The following is a 17,415-nucleotide window of genomic DNA, read 5'->3' on the forward strand; positions in this document are numbered from 1 at the left end:
TGACCAGTTTAGTCGCCCTTCTTTGGACTCGCTCCAGGAGCTCAATATCTCTCTTAAAGCGAGGGGCCCAAAACTAGACACAATATTCCAGGTGCGGCCTCACCAGTGCCGAGTACAGGGGCAGGATCACTTCCCTGCTCCTGCTGGTCACACTATTCTTGATACACGCCAGTATCCCATCGGCCTTTTTGGCCACCTGGGCACACTGCTGGCTCATATCAAGCCGGTAGTCAACCAAGACCCCCAGGGCCTTCTCCGTCAGGCAGCTCTAGCCACTCTTCCCCGAGCCTATAGCGATGCTTGGGGTTTTTATACCCCAAGTGAAGGACTCTGCACTTGGCCTTATTAAAGCTCATGCCATTGGCCTCAGCCCAACGATCCAGTCTGTTCAAATCCCTCTGAAGGGCCTCCCTACCCTCGAGCAGATCGACACAGCCTCCCAGCTTGGTGTCGTCCGCAAATTTACTGAGGGTACATTCAGTTCCCTCATCCAGGCCATTGATAAAGATGTTAAACAGAACTGGACCCAGCACTGAGCCCTGGGGAACCCCACTGGTGACCGGCCTCCAGCCGGATTTAGCCCCATTTACCACCACTCTTTGGGCCTGGCCATCCAGCCAGTTTTTAACCCAAAGGAGGGTCTGCCTATCCAGGCCAGCAGTTATCGGTTTCTCAACCAGAACACTATGAGGAACTGTATCAAAGGCTTTACTGAGGTCTAGGAAAACTACATCCACAGCCCTTCCCTCGTCAACCAGGCGGGTCACGCTGTCATAGAAGGTGATCAGGTTTGATTGGCAAGACCTGCCTTTCATAAACCCATGTTGACTGGGCCTGATCACCCAGTTAACCTGTATGTGCTCATTAATAGCACTCAAGATAACCTGTTCCATGACTTTGCCCGTCACCGAGATCAAACTGACAGGCCTGTAGTTCCCCGGATCCTCCTTCCGCCCTTTTTTGTAAATGGGGGTAACATCCGCCAGCCTCCAGTCCAGCGGAACTTCCCCAGTGAGCCAAGACTGTCCAAAGATAATGGACAGGGGTTTGGCAATGACATCCGCCAGCTCTCTCAGGACTCTCGGGTGGATACCATCAGGCCCCATAGACTTGTGGGCATCCAGCTGGAGGAGCAGTTCCTTGACCCGTTCCTCTGGGATCACAGGAGCTTCGATTTGCTCTCCCTCCCTGCTCTCAGACACCGAAGGCCAGCTCACCTGGGAACTACTAACCTTATTATTAAAGACTGAGGCAAAGAAGGCATTAAGGACCTCAGCCTTGTCCTCATCCCTAGTGACTAACGCACCCCCTGAGTCCAGTAGGGGCTGGAGGTGATCTTTAGCCCTCCTTTTGTTATTAATATATTTATAGAAAGACTTTTTGTTGTCCCTTACAGAGCTGGCTAGTCTAAGTTCCAATTGGGCTTTTGCCCCCCTGATTATCTCCCTACATGTCCTAACTTCCTCCCTGTATTGATTCCTGGATGCCTGCCCATTCTTCCAAGACTTACAGACATCCCTTTTTCTTTTGAGATGTTCTCAAATCTCCTTTGTCATCCAAGCTGGTTTTCTACCCCGGCGGCTCGACTTCCGGCACACAGGGACAGCTCGCTCCTGTGCCTCCAGAATTTCCTTTTTGAATAGTAACCAACCCTCCTGCGCCCCCTTACCCTTGAGAGCTGTCTCCTATTGGACTTTGTTAATCAGACTTCTAAACAGCCCAAAGTCAGCTCTCCCAAAGTCCAGCTTGGCCGTTTTAGTGTTCCCCCTTCTAACTTCCCCTAGAATTGAGAATTCTATTATCTCGTGGTCACTATGCCCCAGGCGTCTTCCAACCTTCACATCTCCCACAAGACCTTCTCTGTTCACAAACAGCAGGTCTAGGCAAGCACCTTCTCTAGTCGGTTCACTGACCAGTTGCGATAGGAAGTTGTCCTCCACACTCTGCAGAAACCGCCTAGACTGTTTCCTGACTGCCATGTTATACTTGGCATATAGGGCTAGTGAGCGCGAGACTTCCCCCAGTTGTTTAAAGAATAGCTCATCAGTTTCACTGTCCTGACAGCGTGGCCTGTAGCAGATTCCCACTACAATATCCGCCTTCATAGGCCCCCCTTTGATTTTCACCCACAGACATTCTACTAGGTCATCCCCAACATTTAACTCTAAACAGTTTAGACCTTCCCTTACATACAGGGCAACCCCACCACCCCTTCTACCTCTCCTATCCCTCCTGAAGAGTTTGTAGCCATCCATGGTAGCACTCCAGTTATACGAGTCATCCCACCATGTTTCAGTGATGGCAACTATATCATAGTTTCCCTGGATAACAAGAGCTTCCAGTTCCTCTTGTTTATTGCCCATACTGCGTGCGTTCGTATAAAGCATGTAAGTTGGGCTTTCGACCCCACTGCACCCCTAGGGGGGGAAGTTTTATTACCTGAGCTGTTATTTTTGGGATTCTCTTTTACCTCTGGGCAACTTGTGTGTTGCTCCTGACTACACATATCACCCCCTACTACCACTGAGGCAGCAGGCCGAAGGCATCTGCCTACACTCCCTTCATCAGACAATGGAGGGCCGTCCTCGGTTGTTAATCCTCTAAGTCTGACAATACCCCCAACCCCCTTCACATCTAGTTTAAAGCCCTGTTGATGATCCCAGCTAGTTCTGTAGCGAGCAGCCTTTTCCCCCGTGGAGACAAACCCGCCCCATCCCTAGATAGAAGATCTGGCATTAAGGTCAGCCCGTGGTTAAAGAAGCCTAGGTTGTTTTCCTCACACCACTTTTATAGCCAATTATTTAAGTCCTCAATCTTTGTTTTCCATCCCGTGTCATGTCCCAGAGTCGGTATGATAGAAGAGAATATTACTTGGGCCCCCGATCCCTTCAACATTCTTCCCAAAACCCTGAGATCTTTCTTAATAGTCCGGATGTTTCTTTTCCTAATGTCATCCATACCAACTTGGAAAATAAGAAGAGGGTAGTAATCGGTGGGCCTGACTATAGATGGGAGTTTTTTTATCACGTCCCTAATTGTTGCCCCAGGAAGGGAGCAGACCTCCCTATGTAAAGGGTCAGGTCTACAAATCTGGCCCTCCACACCCCTCAAAAGGGAGTCTCCTAAAACAATCACCCGCCTTTTCTTCATAACTGAGGATGTCTTGATGATATGTGTGGTCCTAGGGAAGGATACTAGCGTGTGTGTATTGTCATCCTCCCCGGGGGTTGGTTCCACTTGCAGAGCTTCATATCTGTTGTGTAACGGAACCTGGGAGGTAGTTGTGGGAACAGAGGGGGCAGGCTTGCCGCGCCGGGCAGGGACCTGCTGCCATTGCTCATTCCCACCTGGATTCCTCTTCCCGGCCAGGCAGGGAGAGGGTGGGGGCTCCTCAGTCTGAGAAGCTGTGGTAGCCTGTTGGGTCTGCGGGAGGGACCAGTTGTTGGTTATGGAGGTCCTTAATGACCGGAAAAGGAGAAACATAATTTCCGATTTTAAGAGAAAGGATCCACAGAACCATACGTCAGATTCTACAGCTTGACTTTATTCTTTGGTAACATTAGAATGAACACCCGTCAAGAAGAAGGGTTCAAAAGAGGACCCAAAAAACCACAGGCCCACTAGCCTTACTTAAATCCCTTATAAAGTAATGGAACATGTCCTTTTAGAAACTATTACAAGTCAAATGAAGCAAGTGATTGGGAAAATCCAGTACAGATTTATCAAAGGCAAATAATGCCTGACAAATCTGATCGCCTTCTACAACAAAGTAGCACTTTCTGTCCAGATGAGGACAGCAGTGGATGTTGTTTATGTGGACTTCCACAAACCATTCAACACCATTTCCACAGTTTACTTCCTTCTAAATAATCTGGCAAGACATAGATTGGAGGGATGGAAAATTGGCTAACAGATCACACTCAGAGGGTGGTAATCAATGTTTTTTACTCAGACTGGAAGCCTGTTACAAGTGAGGTCAGTACTGGATCCCACACCGTTCAACATTTGACATGTCAGAAGGGAAATATATCTTACAGAGAGATCTGGACAAGCTGGAGGAGCAGGCTAGCAAGAACAATATAGAATTTAACAAAGACAAGTGTAAAGCTCTGCACATGGGATGGCATAACAAAAAATCCAATATAGGCAAGGATCTGTGTGACTGGGGAGCAGCCCTGCTGAAAGAGATCTGGGTCCTGGTGGACAGCAAGCTGAACATGAGTCAGGAGTGCACGACTTTAGCAGCAAAGGCAAATCAGATCCTGGGCTGCATCCACAGGGCCATGACTAGCAGAGATAGAGACATAATCATCTCATTCTACTCAGTGCTATTCAGGCCACACCTGGAGTAATGTGTGCAGTTCTGGTTCCTACAATTCAAGAAAGATGCAGTCAGATTGGAGAGGATCCAAAGGAGGACCACAAACATGAATAAAGGGCTGGAGAACCCACTCTATGAGGAAAGACTGAAGGAGTTAGGTCTTTTCTCCCTGGAGAAAAGAAAGATTAGTGGGGACTTCATTGGTATTCCATACTCAAAGGGTGTCTATAGAGAGGATGGAGGCTATCTCTTCACAAGAAGCCATATGGAGAAGACAATTGGCAACGCATATGAGTTGCACCAGGGGAGGTTTCATTTTGGCATAAGACATTTCTTTACAGTGAAAATAACCATTCACTGAACAACCTCCTTAGGGCTGTGGTAGAGTCCCCATCACTGGAGATTTTCAAGATGCAATTGGACAGGATGCTAGGTAATTTCATGTAGGCCTCCCTTTCCCATGAAAGTTGTGACCAGATGGTCTTTCAAGGTCCCTTCCAACCCAAGCTGTTCTGTGATTATGGAGCAAATCTTCATGGAATCCATTGCCAGGAACAGGAAAAAAATTAATAAGGTGATTCACTGTGACCAGGGACATTACCAAGGGCAACTAATGATTCCCCATAATTATGATATGCTATGAAGAAATAACTGGCCTTCTGGGCAAGGAGAGAGAATTGGCTGCCATCTCCCTTGATCTTGGCAAGGGTTTTGTTATAGTCTGCCACCACTATTCTTATAGTTAAAGTGGGGAAGTACAGACCTGAAAACTGAAAAGTGGAGTGTGGACCATTTGACCTGAAAGAGCTATAGTTAATTGTTCCAAGTGTATTTGGCAGCTGATTATAAAAGATCATTAATGGAGTCAGTATTATTTGACATTTTTAATAGACACCCAGTATATGGGGTATGATGAGCAGAGACTGAGAGAACTTGGACTCCGGTCTGGAGAAGAGAAGACTCAGCAGGGATTTTATTGATATGTTTAAACATTTAGTGAGAGGGAGTGAAAAGAGGAGCCAAACTCTTCTCAGTAATGCTCACTACTAGGACAAGAGGCAACAGTCACAAAACACATGAAATTCTGTCTGAATATGAGAAAACACTTTTTTTACTGTGAGGATGGTGAAACAATGGAATAGATTGTGCAGAGAGGTTTAGAATCTTCACCTGTGAAGATATTCAAAACACAACTTGGCATAGTCCTGGGCAACATGCTCTAACTGATCCTGTTTCAGCAGAGGGGTTAGCCTGGATAATCTCTTTGCCAATGTTTTCTGTTGTTGAACAGTGCTTGCAGACCATTGAGTGTGTCACATAGTGAGTAGGCTGGGGATGGACAAGAAGGTTGCGGGGGGGGCACTGCTGGGTCAAATGACCTGAATTTATCAAAGAGATTTTCCGTATCATATGATGTCATGCGCAGCAATTAAAGTTCAAGGAAAGGAGGAGGAAACAGGAATATTTGTGGTTATGGTGTTTGTCTTCCCAAGAAACTGTTACACATGCTGATGTCATGCTTTCCAAGAAGTTGTAAAACATCTGCCTGCCAATGGGAAGCAGTGAGTAAATTCTTCTTTTATTTTTTTTTCTTTTTGCATGCAGCTTTTGCTTCACCTATTAAACTGCTGTTATCTCAATCTATGAGTCTTTTCATGTTCCTTGAGTTTTCTCTCTGTCCTGTTGGGGAGAGCCATGAGCAAGCAGCTGTTTGGGTGTGTGTCTGTTGGGTAGTGTCAACCCAATGCTCACTTTTTGGCACCCAATGGGGGGCTCAAGGAGTTCCAGATAACAATAGCTTTCATTGGAGCATGCTAGACTTCATTTATAGTTACAGTTGCTCAGTTTTTAATTGGCTTACTTGCTTTGCTGGTATTGGAGTCCAGGGCTTGTTAGTGGCTGCTTTTAACTATACAAACATTAGTGTACTACTGCCATTTGAAATGTTCTAGCATATTCTAGGTGGCGTCTAGCTGCCAGTTCAGAGAGGTGCAGGCTTCCTCTAAATCCTATGTCTAATTTGTCAGACTCCACATATATCTCAGACATCGTATGATATCTCAAATGGCATACGACGGCTTTATGTGGACAGATGAAGGCATAAAGCCTGAATTTAATTCGTGTTTATTACACATTTTATTAAAATTGTCAATATTATAATGTTTCTCATAAAACTAATATTAAAGTATTACAGGTCACGTTTTTGTATTTCAGTTAGATGTTATGTCCTGGATTCACTTCAGCTAACTTCTGATAGCTAAAATTTAAGTGTTCAGGATAAACTAGTCATCCAAACTCTCTTTATGATCCATGAAAAGAAATAGGCATATCCAGAGGCAGTTCATCTCCTTTTAAGATTGATATTGTACACATAAGTGAACTGCCTATGGAGAAGGCTGTTTCTGTCCATGAACAATAAAAAAATCTGGCAGACTACTAGCACTGGAGATCTTGTTTTTACATGCTGGAAGACAGGCAAGATGAATCACCACACATTTTGCACCTTCCAACTTAACCTCTCTTTCCTTTAGTTTACCATTGGTAATATGGGCATATTTTGATTGACCTGTCTACTACAAATCTTGAGGTGATTTGAAACTTGCATAAAGGAAAATTATTCATTTGTCTAAAGTTAGGAAAATCTCTAAAATATACGAAGAATGATTTTAACTAAAAAGTAACTGAACAACAACAACAACAAAAGCCCACCACCGCCACCACTAGTGTTGTCCAGAGGGTATGATTTATTTTGCATCATTAAGTTTAGCGGCTGACAGTGGACCACAGAAAGAATAGTCAGCTCTCAGCAGCAATGCAGTGAAGGATAAAATGTGAAGCAATTACTCCATTCACCTCTGATGGTTCTTAATCATAAACAGTCATTAAAATCTCTAGTATCTAGTTGGTACATAAAACACATGATAGGAGTATGACTGAAAGAACTTAAAATGTCTTCAAAACATGAAAACAAATAAGAAAGGAAATAGTAATGCTTCAGTACAGCAAATGATAAGAAATGGTTTTCTAATCCAGATGGGCTATATCTGTAGAACAGTAGAGAGACAAGTCATTGGTCTTATATTTGCTTCAGAAGAATTAAAAAAACCTCAAAAATATGAGAACAGTAAATCAGATTAGTCAGATAACTTCTGCTTGATATATCTTGTTAAGATTCTTTTTCAAGATGGGATAAGTATCACTTGAGAGCTATTGATTTCTTTCCAGTGTTCAAAGAAGACTGAGTAACTTACAGAAAACTTAATTAAATAGATCCCACCTGAAACGCTCATAGCAAAAAGGTAACAAAATAAAATGAAAACAAAACAACAAAATAAGCAGAAAAGTGAGATGGAGTTGGTTTTGTAACATGTATACAGTTTCCTACTTTCTATCTATAACAATATTACATTTCCATGTCTGTAGTTTCTAGTAATAAACAATGGTGGGCAAAGTAAGAGATGTTGAGTGATTCATTTATGTCCTGAAATGAGTGATGTAGATACTAATAAGATATAATTCAGAAATGTACTAGCCAATTATTATCCATGTTTATGTTGGTCGCAATGAAGTCTTATGGAAGCTGCAGTAATGGAAATGGCCTCCTGAGAATGTTCGTCATTTTTCACTGTGGAATCTTATTGTAGATGACATTGTAATGACTTAGCGTAACTGCTATGCCTACATGAAATCTAAAAAAAGTCATACTTTCAGTGCCAATTATTTGCATTAGAGTTCTCAAACTTTAATAGACTGGCAACTACTTCAATAAAACATTCTTCCCCATTTTTAAAATCTATGGTAGTTTAATGTTTAAATACTCTATTTCAGAATTTATTCATGTACTTGATCAAATCTTGATAAATTTGAAAACTAAATTTAATGTTTATATTGCATACATACTAAAGATGCATCTTTGCTGTTTTTTAATACTATAGGATAATGTATGGTTAGACTTACATGCATACAACTAAAGAAAACACAAGTGAGATAATTTCCAATATGTAGTTTAATTAGAACATTTTGACCTTTCATCTTTTTAATCCAGAGGGAAGTTATTCTGACTAGAATGGTTTGAACTTGGTGTGGTTAATAATACTTTTTGATTTGCTCAACTGATTTTATTTTAAACTCTGCCAATAGTTAAACTGAAGCAAGCAACTTTGTTGCAACTTTATTTCTTGCAGTTCTTTAAGAAGTCTGTTCTCTCTAGTGGTTTCACATGCTTTCCAGTAGAAAAAAAAAAAAGTGTTAGCAGTTTAAAATGATGTGAACTCGAGCAATCAGAAAAAATATATTGGATGATGCGGGTGCCATTATGAAGAATCAGTGAAGGATGAGGGTAATGAATCAATCTGATAAATTGTGATTGGCCCTTAAAAAGACAAGGTAAAGAACTAAATCCAAATTGGTTAGGGAATGTTCATAGTACCAAACAATATTACATTGAACCTGTCCCTGTACACCATTCTATAGAGCTGATCTTACCGGCAGGAAAAACTTAGTTAAAGCCATAGATAAAAATGAAACCTCAAATAAACCAAACAAACCGAAAAACCACCCACACCTCTAAAAATAATGCAATGGTGATAGTGGAGAAGAGCAGCACACATCTTTCATCTTTAGGTGTTTCATGTATCTCCAAGTCATGAATCAATCAGTCCAGGAAAATTCAAACCTAATTGAAGATGACTAGGAAAATATATATGTGGCTAGGGCTTTTGGATCACATTAGTAAAAAGGATATAAAATGTGAGAGAGCCAGAATGTTGTAGTCAAGCAAATGTCACTGACTAGATGGAAAACAGAATGTCCTCCAATGTACCTGAGTATAAGATATGAAGGGGTATTTTTGTTAACCAGAGGGAAAACCATGAAATTCCTAACGGTCCAGAACTTTTACAGTTAACAGACAATGTTTCCTTGCTTAAACAAGATTGTTCACTTTTATCCTCTTTTCTGGACTAGACTGTGCATTCTTCTGACAGCCACCGTTCTCTTCTTTGCTTCCATTTCACTTTGAAGGAAGTTAAATGAAGGCTAATTCTTTGTTATTTTTTCTGCTTTTTTTTTTAATCAAAAAATGTTAATATGAGGCTCAAGTCATTGATAATCACTAATAATTAATTATAAGGTATAAGGAGGTTCTTTCTCTACAACGTCCATTATGACTGCTGAAGTTTTTAACAGCAATGGGGCTTGGATAAAAATTCAAGAGCTCTTCCTTAAAAATATATAACAGAATATTCCATATCTCTGTCCATAAATGAAATCAACTAAATTAAGCTATCCAAATACACAATTAATATAAGAAAGAAAAATACAAAGAAAGAAAAACATGATAAACTTGATTTAGTTACCAAAACCTGAGAACATAAGACCTTAGAGCTGTTGACATGTCACAACCATTCAAGATTTCTGTATGTATGTATGGGGAAATCTGCTATAGCATGGCAGATTTGCAGGGGACCCATGCCCTATCAGGAGTGTCAGTTGGTTACTAAGCTCCATGACCTTTGATGTTGGAAAATGCATTAGGCAACTATGCTAATGCAAATAAATCTAGCCCATTGAATAGGAGTACGTTTGATAGTAAGTCACTTGAATCTAGATATCTATATGAAGGTCCGTCTGTTAGTGAGATGTTTTAATTCCCATTATAGTGAATGGATATGAGACTTCACTTGGTCTTAGGCTAAACCAGACATTTTCTGTTATGAGAGATAACACAGAATAACCCAGCCAGCATCTAGCTATCTCTCTAGTGCAAGAAAGTACATGAAAGTACATGAAAGTGTGTGGATTCATTCAGAAGTCTCAGACCTGAGATGTTAAAGATCTGCTTCAGGATGCATTCAATTCCTCCTCCTGGCTTCAGTGAATATATCAACTAGGAGATAAACATAGGTATCTAACACCACCTGAAATGCTCTAGGATACTGGAGACAGATACATGAGGCAGGTAAATAGGACAGAGGAGACTCTACCTAAGTAGCAGCAAGAAGGTTAGTAAAAGATTGCAAGGCATCTCAGAGTGCTAAATGCCTTTTTAAGTAATACAGTCAATGCTTGTTTAAAAAGCTTAGTCAAAGCCTATGTCTTTCATGATTTAGAGACTCAGCTTCTGCTGAGACATCTATATGTAGATACTTCAATTCTAGTGTCTTAATCTGGAGCTGAACTCCATTCAGTAATATCACTAATAGCTCTCAAAAAACATTCATCTCATAGTGTACACAGGTGATAACCAAAGTCTACATCCTTAACCTCTAGACGAAATAACTGGTAAAACAACTTGTCTCTACTTCTTCATCTGATAGTAGAGATTTTTGTTTCTTACAAAAGTGCTGAATTTTCAGATTTCTCCAGCCTCTTTCTGTTGGAGGACATTTGGATAGTAAGATTTCACATGGATTACTCTTGATCTTGATTATAATACTTTTTTTTTTTTTTTTTTTGCCAGTAGCCACCCCTGCTAACACGTTGCTGATCATGCTAGCTGTGGTCCTATTAATCACCATCAGCTGGTGTGCCATGAGTTGCTTTTGCTAATCGTATTCTCATTTAGCAGTTCCCACTAACCTGTTTAGTGCTAGCTGTCACCATAGTAGTTTACATAATTGCCATGTATATATGTTGTTACATGTTATTTGTTCTAATTTGTAAACTCTCAGATAAAATCGCACTGGATGACTTATGTGGTCTACTGGTTTATTTTTTTTTTGTAATTCCCTGTAATATTTTAGAATGAGGAGAAAACACAAGTGAGTTTAGACTCCCTCTCATAACATCCAGATTTCCCAAGTCTCCTCACTAAAAAACAAAACAAGAACCCCCCAACCCAAACAACTTCCCCAAACCCTCCCAGGAAGTCTAAAATTTCAGAATCTTCAGTGCTGCAAATTGTGGTGATTCCCTTACCCCTAGAATGCTGGGCACAGCTGTCACCCATGCTGTGAGCAAAATAGCTTCAACAAAATAATTTTCCCAGGTTAACAAAATACGTTTTTTAACAGAAAACCCTCTAAGCTATTACTGTGTAATTGGCAATTAACCTTATCCATTTTATTATAGCAGTGCCCCAACTTTTCACTGAAGGCAAAAATGCTTTTAACCTACTGAGATGTTATCTCAGTCTTCATCTGTAAGTAGCAAAACACTAGGTTTATACTATTTCACATATTTTCATTTGAACGTGGAATAAGTTTTAAGGTAAATGCCCCTGAGAAAATAATTTTAGAGTGTGCAATATGGGTAAAATTATTTTGCAGGATGTATTAGGCGCAGGTGACAAAGTGTTGGCAGCAAGGTGCTGTAGGGATGACCTCTGTGAGGAGGACCATGGAGGACTCATACAAAAAGAGATGAATATTACCTGAAGGACTGCAGCCTGTGGGAAAGACTCACAGTGGAGCAGGGAAAAAGTGAGGAGGAAGGAGCAGCAGAGACAAACTCTTATGGGCTGGCCCCAACTCCCCATTCCCCATGACACCTGCACTGCTCGGTGATGAGGAGGTAGAAGACTCTGGATTGAAGGATTGATATTGAGTCTGGGGAAAAAAGAGATGAGGGGAGAGGGGATAAGATATTTTTGTTTTTGTATTTGTTTTTCTGTATCCAAATCTATTTTATTTGGCAATAAATTAAATCGATTTTCCTCAAGTCGAGTCGATTTTACTTGCAATAGTAATTGCTAACTGATCTCCCTGTCTTTATCTCAATTCACAAGCTTTTTCATCCTATTTTCTCCCCCTGTCCTGTCAAGATACAGGAGTGAGAGAGGAGGTGGGTAGGTGGCTGGAAGCCAGCCAGGCCTGACTCAACACACAGGAATATAACATATTGTACTCTATCAGTAACCGGACAAAATAAATATAAACTTCCTGAAACCTTATAAGGTAATTATAATAATTTTAGAATAAAGATCATTATAACATCAAGAATTTTCAAAAATTGAAAAAAAGAACCTTTTACAATACCAGTGATTAATGGATCTATAAACAGGAATCACAGCCTCCTGAAACTCAGATCTTGGTTTTAGCTGTTATATTATTGTTACAACTGTAATATACATTGAGGTTTTGGACATTTTCGCAATGATATGAAACAGTATACAACAAAAGTTGACATGATCTGACTTTGGTTTTCTGTTATGTCCTGTAAAGGCAAATAATTCTTTTTCTCTGTAAACACGTGGCACTTCTACATCTTGATATGGACTGTACTTCAGAAATGAATTGTCTCTGAAATCAGAATTTGCTGCCTTCGGCTTAACCAGTCAACAGCCACTTCTATTTTATTTATTTTTTTTTTTTTTTTTTTTTTGCTAATTAGTTTATTTATACTTTTTATTCACCGAAATAAGTTTTCTGGAGTATTCAGAATCATATTGGGATTCTCAAAGTATAGATAAAACTAAATGAAACTTCAATTTTTGTAATAGAATGACCAAGTATAGCATTTAATAACCATATAAAACTCTGGTATCTTGTTGGATCATTACTTCAGAATGTGTTCATAGATGAAGAGACAAAGAGAGGATCTTAAACAGATTCAAAACTATATTGTCTTCCCTAAGTAATTTATATTCATCAGAGCCAGCACTGATGACTGAACACCTATTGGTATGTTTCTTATTATTTTTCACCTTAAATCTTAATGAGGTGTAATTATGGTTTCTCATATTTTGTCTGGAACATGCATTATTCTAACAGAGTGTAGTGACAAGTAGCTGTGTCTGACTTTATGAGCAGCAAACTTACTGCAAATATGTAAATGAGAAACAACAAAGAAGAGCCTGGAGATATTAACATCTGTGTGAATGAAGCAACCATTTCACAACTCAGTGGACCTTAAACAAAGCAGACATTGAAATCTGTTCAGTACATGGGGTGGATTTTTAAATATGTTCAATTACTGCTTGTCGCACAGCTGTCACTAGAGCACAGCTTCAGTCACACCAGGGATTCTGCTTTGACATTACCAGCGTATAAAAATGGTGTTCATGATAAATAGTTTTTCAGCATAGTAAAATAAGCATTTTCACCCATGTCTATGAGTTAGAGATCTGCTAATACTTCCATATCTCTGGCAATTTAGATGAGCAGAGATGGAGAGGCATCTGCTAGGAGTAAAATAGCTATTTTATCTGTTGACCTAGTACCTACCTGGCTAACTATCTCATTTCTGTGTAATATGTAAGGAAATATATTGCTTTTGAGGAGAATATGAAATTTGAGTGAAAGATAATTCTTCCTTTTATGAGGAAGGGTAAGATAAATCTTCTCTTCTACTCTCTGGAAAAGTAGATATCTCTAGTCAACTTTTCCCACAGAGTGAAGCAGAGGCTAGTGTAAGAACTATTTTGTATCTTAGAATATTTTCCTTTAAAAAAAGTAGAAACACATGCCACATGTTGGTTGGAAGAGGAGCTTAACGATTCAGTAAAATGATCTTTAAATAATTGTACGTAGTAGTCAGCTGTATTATTAATTTAACCAATATTATCTGAAATACTTTTTATTAATGTTGCTGGTAATAGAACCGGTATTCCACACAGAGAATTACATAAACCTTATTTTATGAATGAATGCCATTAATAAATTTTTCAAATATGATTGACTATAATATTTCCAGTATATGTCATGTAATTAGAATAACTGAGAGGCAAGCAGTAATTTTTGGTAATACTTTGGTAAACCCTTGCGCTCATCAAATTACCTTCTTTAAGGACCATTCTTTCATATTGGACAAGCAGTTTCAACACGTATTAATAAGAATCCCCAATTTAGACTACCTAACTCCAGGCATAATTTATTTATATTTCTATCTGACTGTTATACTCACTCTTTTACTTACTCCTAAAGATCTAATATCTTTATCCAAAAAGTTAAGTGTCACAGCATTGCAATGCCTGTCACTTAAACATCCAATAATAAAATCAACCTTGACTAAAATGTCTAAAATCTCTATGCAACACATGAAGAGAACTGGGCGTGTCACATAGAATCACAGAAGTTATCACACAAAGGGAAGAGCTGCTTAGGGAAAAAAGGAAATGCACACACAAAACTGATGGAAATGAATCTCAATACATAGCTATGGTACTCTCTTTTTTCTCTCTTTGATCCAATGAAGCAACAATACTCTGGCTGAGTACCTTTTTAGATTTTAATGAATGTTCATGAGTGTCATAAAACACCACATCAAAAGATTGTGATCTACCACTCACGCACCCAAACCGATTATGCGATCCTTGTAATCAGTCAGTTGAGTTAGATGGGATAATTTATGTTTTATTTATGTCTAAGGAGGAAAATAGATAGAAACGGTAAATAATACTAAAATATTATTGATTTGTGGATTAGTATGTCATTTGTGAATTTATGCATATAAACACTTTAATTGTAATTCAGATTTCATAAATAAATGTTTGCAAATACAGGACTAGAATCAGTTGTTCTCTGGGGTCACAAGTATCTTTTCAAATTCTGATCACTACTGTATATATTTTTGCCTTGGGAGATCTCTAGTGATGCAAGCCTGGATTCAATCTTTCCTCTACTGAACTCTGCTTGAATGTTGCACAAAGCAGAGGAGGAGAGATATACTAAAAGATATTCCAAACAATTCTGAAATATATTCTACTTCTGTTGTGTAGGTCAAGCTCTTCTCTGCTTAACTTCATTTTTAAATTGTTATAGATTCTGTTGGTAGATAGAGAGAAAATTATACCTTTATCCCTCATAGCCCCTTTAGTCAGTGATTGAAAAGTAAACCAACACCAGGCTATGATCCTGATCCAAAGCACTCTCAGCAAAATGAAGGCCCTTTTGGATCCAGACTCATGCAATCTACACTTCTCATAAATGTAATTTAGATAAAAAGTGCCTGTAAATAGATGAGGTGAAATAGAAAAAAAAAAACCATAAAAATAGATATTTTTATCTGGCATATCTATATTTCTTTAATTTATCATCATCCAAATTGTGTCAATGTTGCAATTCACGAAGTAATCAAAATCACAACTTCTCCTTGATGTTTTCCCTTATTTTATGGGACTTTCTAGAGCTGAAGAAGCAGACTTTGACAATATTATAAAAAAAATATATTCAAGAGTTAGAAAATTAGCAGATAAACAAGAAAATATTTCATTTTCCTTTTTATGAAAAAAAGTATTTTTTTGCTATTACAATGGGCTATTGAGTTGAGGCTATAAATCCCAAAAAATTTTAGTAGACTGTTTTACAATGTTTGTGACACACTGGATTTTTAGATTGTCAATTTATTTCTTTTAAGTATGAACTGTAACAGCTCTGTGAAAATTGTATCTCATTTTAAAATGTGCTTCACTTAACTCTGAAAACCCGTATTTAAAACTGGGACAGGAAATATCAGAAAACTAGAATAATTCTGAACATCACTTTAAAGCAGTACAAATCAAACGTTAAGTACAATATTGAATGTAAATGTAGCCTGTCTTGTCTTCTATAATAGTCATGTACAAACAGAATTCAGTAAATTCCAGTGTTGTTAATCTAGTCAAATTCAGTAATCTTATCTCTCTTGAAAGATCTTGCAAAAAGATATAAGCTTCTGGATAAAGACAATTTTTCTTTGTTTTTGTTTATAAAGCAGAGTTAGATGACTAAGAATATTTATTATATTGTATTTTGAGTATTATGAAGGTACTAGTCAGTAAAGACTTAATGAAAGAAACACTGCTGTCAAGGTGGATTATTTTCAGGTTCTATTAGGGTAAAAAAACCCCAACAACTCAATTGTGTGAGTGAAGAGGTCAGTCTTGCATGTAGCTAGACATGAGAACAGATTAAAGTAATCTACTGAAAGAGAGCTGTGCTGTTTGATGATGACACATCTACTTATAATTCAACAAATGAAAGGGGAAAAAAGCATCTTTGAAGATTCTTACAGAAGTCCCTAATTTGAAAAACTACTCAGATTTAATTACAGAAAGATTCAAGAAAGGATTATGTTAATGGAATAATGTGGAAAAATTAATGCAATTAAAAACCCTCCCAAAACCACGTTGTATCAGGAACATTGAGTTGTATGCGCATAATCATCAGCAAAATCACAGCAAAATGGACACAATTTGTGTTCATTTAATTCAGAATTTAAATTTCAAGTTCTGAGTGTCTTCCTGTTAAGAAGAAAACTTCTCTTCGTGTGTAAGTTTCTCTGACTGTCCACTCACAAAGGTCACTACGAAAGGGAAGCTCAATCCTCTGGTTTATAGAGACCCAATATCAAACAGACCAGTATTTTTACATCTCTGTTTGAAAATACCTGTGGCTCAAACATATAACAACTTTCTTTGCAAACATATAACAAATAATTTAAAAGCAATTAAATGCATGGAAAACATTAGGAAAAAATGGGAAACATTTAAAAAATCTTCATAAAATTAAATGTTAAGGGCTAATTTCAGCATTGTGACAAATAGCTGCTGAAGCATAGTTACACATAGGTTCTTATTTCTCAATTGCAATACAAGAAGAACTAAGATTTTTACTACGCAAAGGCAATCTCCGCCTAGCAAAAAATTATTTGCATATAGAAAGGTTCTGAATTTAGTTTATTATTCCAATTCTCATCAGCTGGGCTCTACTTAACATACTGCTATCACTGTTTCCTGGAGAGGTACTCATTAGGTGGACAGAAAATATGGGAGCACAACTCTAGATTAGCGATTCAGACATTATATTGGGTGGCTTTCAGCTAATTAATCCACTGATTCTTTCAGCACATGATCCTAAACATACATCCAATAAACTCTCAACTTCTCGTTTCACGGAATATCTCGTAGACTCTTCCTCAGCTGATTTACTCACAGTACTTAGCCTGCGGGCCCATTCGTTCAATGGCACCTTTTGCACGCTTTGATGTTCAGAGCTATTCAAGGATATTATTCAGTTCTTGGTTCTTCATTTACATCCTGCTGTTTGGTGCTAGTGGTCTTCTCATTTAAGACCAAGGCAGAAGCCTCTGATTCTTTCCTGTTCTTTTGTTCTCCTCTACGGCAAGATAAAACAGGCCTAAAAGACACAATTTTAACACCGTTCTTGCCTCCTTAT

The sequence above is a fragment of the Tauraco erythrolophus genome, chromosome 1, assembly GCF_009769465.1.
Source record: "Tauraco erythrolophus isolate bTauEry1 chromosome 1, bTauEry1.pri, whole genome shotgun sequence".
NCBI lineage: Eukaryota > Metazoa > Chordata > Aves > Musophagiformes > Musophagidae > Tauraco > Tauraco erythrolophus.